The sequence below is a fragment of the Aplysia californica genome, unplaced genomic scaffold (genome assembly GCF_000002075.1).
Source record: "Aplysia californica isolate F4 #8 unplaced genomic scaffold, AplCal3.0 scaffold00293, whole genome shotgun sequence".
Taxonomy (NCBI): Eukaryota; Metazoa; Mollusca; class Gastropoda; order Aplysiida; family Aplysiidae; genus Aplysia; species Aplysia californica.
In genome coordinates, this window is record NW_004797563.1 from 849,414 (window position 1) to 854,862 (window position 5,449).

The 5,449-nt window shown below is 39.1% G+C and overlaps 1 long non-coding RNA gene across 1 annotated transcript in view; it reads right to left on the reverse strand.

Annotated features, from left to right (window-relative positions):
• The window catches only part of LOC118477923, a 9,133-nt gene extending 3,920 nt beyond the window's left edge, over positions 1-5,213 (reverse strand). Inside the window, exon 1 of the long non-coding RNA XR_004858695.1 lies at positions 4,978-5,213. This is a non-coding gene — a long non-coding RNA (uncharacterized LOC118477923). The remainder of the gene's footprint in view (positions 1-4,977) is intronic.
• Positions 5,214-5,449: the final 236 nt, after the last annotated feature.

The following is a 5,449-nucleotide window of genomic DNA, read 5'->3' on the forward strand; positions in this document are numbered from 1 at the left end:
CGGTGGTAGTGAAACTAAATTAGAAATCACCGGCAGGGGGAAATAGAAGGCACGCCCAATCTAAATACCAAGGTCGACTACTCGAGGCATTTTAGGGCACAAAAGAGTATCCGGGCTTTGAGAGACTGGTTTGTGATAGGTCGAAGGGCAAACTGTGATGGGTTAACCGACTTGTAACTGGGATAGAAAGAGGCAGGATGTCACTGGAAATATTATGCGACTCGATGGATGAATCCGGTGGCCTACATAACGTCACGATTCTTATTTGTTTAAAGACAAAGAAGAGACATAGATCTAGTATAGTTTATTATTTTAAAAGATTAAATGAAATGTAGATTGATTTCTTTTCAAGGCACTATCTTCTTGCAAAATGGGTAAATATAGACTGTGTTCTTGATCTTGGAAGTTGAGGTTAACATAAAGTTCCAGAAGTGTTACAATATAAAATACATTTATTGTAAAAAAAAATCCAGAGACAGATGAAATTACAAAGTACGTTACATTGTCACGTTTAAAAGAACTGGGATTTGTTTCATGTTGTTTTCCTTTTTTGTTGTTTTTTCTCTATTAGATTAGTGTTCACATTCGAAATCAAATATTTGCTAAATTTAGAACTATTACAATAACTTAAGACAGTAGCCAACCCAGCAGGGGAACTATGGGTGTAAGTCACCAATGACATTGCTAGAGGAGAAGCAAAACGTTAAATGATTAACTTAAATAAAAAATAATATATAAAAAGTTTTCTTCAACTCAAATATGTATGTTTAAAAATTCGTTATGGTGTTGGGATGGGTATAGCTTGAAAGCCCGTATGAATATTTTGTTCAAAAGACACAACCTAGGAATCTAGCGACAGTCTCCGATAGGACCAAACAACGAGAGTGGAGACCTTTGAAAACTCCCTAAATGATGCAAGTTTTAGAACTCTTCACTGGGGATTTGAACCAAGATCTTCCGCACAGTAGTCCAGCATTATGCAAACTGATAGATCGCCGCGAACATAAATCTTGATTAAAAGTCCCAAATAAAAGCAAAAATGATTTACTAGTACTGAGAAAACCTAACAAAATTAATGCACTGGACAAGATTACTATGAAAGCCGCATTTTTACACAAAAGTCTCTGTGTGTGTATGTAAGTGTGTATTTGGGTATGTGTATGTGTGTGTGAGTGTGTGTGTGTGTGTGTGTGTGTGTGTGTGTGTGTGTGTGTGTGTGTGTGTGTAGACGAGAGGGGGGGGGTAATTGGAACATTTAGATCGTATACTGCTATTGTATCTACAAGTAGAAGAAGCAGTCTTAGTTGACCTAAAAAGAACATGTCAATAAACTTAGAACAACAATGGAATGTCAGCTTTTTAACGTAGAACTCCACCATGAAATAATCCGCTTGCTACGACTGCTTTTGTATGTAAAGATTTAGCCTCTCAAAGAAAATGTCCTTAGTGACCAGCACAAAGTCATCAAGCTGATAGGAATGCTAAAATAGGAATTATTTTTGCTATCAGTGGTGTGGTAATGTAGGTTATATGCTGTTACACACATCAGCGAACTTATTCTTTTAACTCTTGCTACGAAACAGCTTTTGCAAAAACGGGGGGTGGGGGGAGGGGTGGGGGTGTCAAGGCAGAAGAATCCTGCACTGAGTCTTGAATGGAGCAGAAAAAAATAAATATTATAAACGCAATCCTTATGGAAACTTAAGCCGTGGGGGAGACGGATTTTCCTACTGCGTAAATGATGGTGGGAACAGTTCGTCCTATATCAATGTAGGTGTGTTTCTGCTGCCTTCGATATAATTTAGATCATTTAAGAGGCAGGCTTCCACCCTACCTGTCAGGATCGAGTTCTTTCTGTACGCAGCTGTCCGCTAACGTTAAGATTCAGTCAGCTCAATTATTTTGTGATGGTAAAGTTACATGAGGATCTCTTGTGTCCGCAAACGTTTCTTGGGGATGTTTTTGAATGTAGGTGTTTTTACATCCCCATTGACACAATTTATCTAGATAATTGAGGAGGCGGGCCTCCAACTCAGCCTGTCAGGGCCAACTCTGACTGAGAGAGATTAAACATTCAGGCAGAAAGTTAGATACTCGACTGAAAATATCGCCCCCCCCCTTTTTTTTAAGGGAAACGAACCCGGGTCCCCTGTGTGCGAAAGGAAAGCGCTTAGCTGCTACATCACAGAGACCAGTTCGTGGAGGATGAAGCAAATCTATGGGGTTTTTTTGTGTTTTTTTTTTTTAAGGAAAAAGGAAAGAAAAAGAGAAAAAAAAATCTATGGGTTTTTTCTTTTTGTTTTGGGGAGTTTTTTGTTTGTTTGTTTTTTGTTTTTTAAATCTTCTTTTCTTAATAGCACAAGCGCTATCATTTTAACGAGAGACTGAAATGCCACCGCATCGGTAACAAACCGCCAACCTCGAATATAATCACCGTCTAAATCACATTTACGGGTATCAAATGCACCGCTCTGAGGGGAAATATAGCGCAAATATAATTTTCGTTTAGAAAATGAATGTCAGATCAGTAATACATTATTAATGAAGTTCGGTAAGGTGTTGAGCGAAAAAGAGGTAACAATTACGAGGAATTATATGAGAAGGATACCGAAGCAGTCTATCGCCTACGTGGAACAAATTAATGTGTCTCTGGATAAAGGATTTTTTCAGTTTTCTTTGCTGCATGGTATTATTTTCAGATTCCTTTATATTTTAAGGATCGGGTTTTGCACGTTGCAAAACAACGCTTTTGCATATTGTTGAAGAACATAATATTAAATTTTGACCAATTCAGGAACAAGTGCAGGAAGAAAAACAACAAAAGCAGCAGCAGCATGAAATGCAACAACAAAACAGTATTTCCATTATGAAGACATATTATGAGGATCCCGATAACAAACCTTTACTTTCTAAGAGAATTTTTGCAACGTTTCTTATAGTTGGCGGGAAGAAACTTGATAACTAGACTGGAGAAACTCGCAAGCGGGAGAACCCAAAACGCTAAATTAAGGCATTCATTTGCCTTAAAAAGAAAATGCCTTCTTTCCACCAAAGATTCTTTAGTACTAATTAAGTAGTATTAAAGAATCTTTGCCTACACCAGAGCTTGTCAACCTTTTCGAAGCCAGCGCCCACTTTTACTACATTTAAAAGAGGCAAAGGTTTCCATACCGCCCACCTACATGTTGGGCCATTATTAAATCATACCTGTCACTACCCGGGTGATACACACAGGCCCACAACAAAGATTACCCAAATCACACTGCTCTACACTCTTGCATACGTATAAACACAGGCGCATAGCTATTCAATATCACTATTAAAATGTTTACCACAAAAGAAAAGAAACTTGAAACAACAATCCACTACCATTTGAATTGCTGCAATCAAACGATTTTTGCCCCCCTCCCCCCATGGGCCTCCCACCCTTTCAAAAAATTTGAGAACATCATATCACAGTCGCCATAATGACTCGAAACTACTACATTCAAAGTGCATTGTGGTTACTGAACACAACTACTGTCAGAGCACGGAATTGCGTCTACTAAAAGCATTTGCCGTAATGAGGTGGCGGGAACTACTTTAGGCTCCGCAGTTCATCAATGCCAGGAACATAATGTGCTTGTCCCAGAGGACACATTGATAGAGAACGTCTTTTTAAATACTTGTAATAGCCCTTTTCTCTTTTCGTTTGCTTTAGAACCACGAAGGCGGTGACATCGCAATTTCATAACGCTGAGAGGACATAACGATAATAATTTAGTGTTATAATGACAGGCCTTGAACTTTTTATACTAAATGTTAATATCGTTATATAAAAGTATGGGACGGTTGGGTGAGAAAATAGGTTGAACGTGCATGATGCCGTTGTAGGCATCACCTGATGATCAAATATATAACGACTTGTACTTGTTTCCGTTTTGTATACCTTGCAAACACTGTTTGTGAATGACCCGACTGCAGGTCTGTCAGTATACGAGTTAAACTCAAAATATAGTTCATCATTTTTAAAATGTAGATCTAGGTGTTTTTTTTACGCCCTCCCCCTTTCCCTTTCGACCCAATTTAAATTATTTCGGAGGCGGGCTTCCGACCCTGCCTATCATGGCGAACTCGGGTTGCGAGAGAAACAACATTCCATCCCAGCTTGAAGACCGAGATACTCGATAAAATTCTCCCCATTCGGGAATCGAACTCGGGTCTCCTGCGTGTGACAGCGAAGCACATAACCGTAACACCACAGATGTCGGTAACCGTTGACCCTTCATAATTTCAACTATAGGCAATGTATTAACACACCTTCCCCCACCACGTTCCCGGTCTTCTGTTTGGACACTTCCTTTCTCTCTCTCTCTCTCTCTCTCTCTCTCTCTCTCTCTCTTCCCAACTCGGATAGGTGCTTCAATCACATATTGACGGCTGGTTATTTTGAAGTCTAAATGCAGCAGTCCGGGAACATTTTCTATTTTTTCCTGGTATTTAAAATTTTATTTTAAATTTCAAAGTTTCCGGAAACGAATCAATTAAAGAAAGCCCCCCAAAAAATGAAGGAGACAGGAGTTCTCTGCGACTGGTGACAAATTCGAGGCTGGACGCAAGGCTAAAGAAATAACTGCTTTTAGAGGGGTTTTCAGGAAGGCTGGGCATCAAAAGTGACATACCACAAGAAGAAACTCCAGTAATCACCGACAAGAACGTGAAAACGTTCAATACTTGTACATGTATCTTCAGCTTGTCTGCTGAATCTATGAAACACACACTCCCCCAAAAAGATAAATATATAAATTTTAAAAAAGGTAAATAAATAAATTGGTACATGAATGAATGAATGAATGAATGAATGAATGAATGAATGAATGAATGAATAAAATAAAGTGACACAACCTATTCTTTAATGTTAACCCCTTACTGATCGTGCCTACAATATCCTTTTCACCAACACACAGCTGTAGCGAAGGGGTGAACACTCCTTTTTACCTCAAATATTCCTCATTACCTCACAGCATCTCTAGCGCGTGTACGTCTCACACAGACACAGCGCCGAGAGCGATCTCCCCACTCTATTCATAACCGAAAGTCATCAGACAGATTTCGCTTGCCCATTCTCGTTTCATTATGTCGGCTTTCATGCTGCTCCCGCCCTGGGCAGATCTCCCCACCACAAGAATTATTACACTGGAGGATTGGAGACGCCGTTTTTGTCTGCACACTTATCTCTTTTTCTTTCTTTTTACTCTTTCTCTCTTTTTTTCTTCTTCTTCTTTTCTCTCTCTTTTCTTCTTTTTCTACTTCTCTCTCTCTCTCTCTCTCTCTCTCTCTCTCTCTCTCTCTCTCTCTCTCTCTCTCTCTCTCTCTCTCTCTCTCTGTGTCTTCTTCTTTTTCTTCTTCTTCTTTTTCTTCTTTTTCTTTTTCTATCTATCTATCTATCTATCTATCTATCTATCTATCT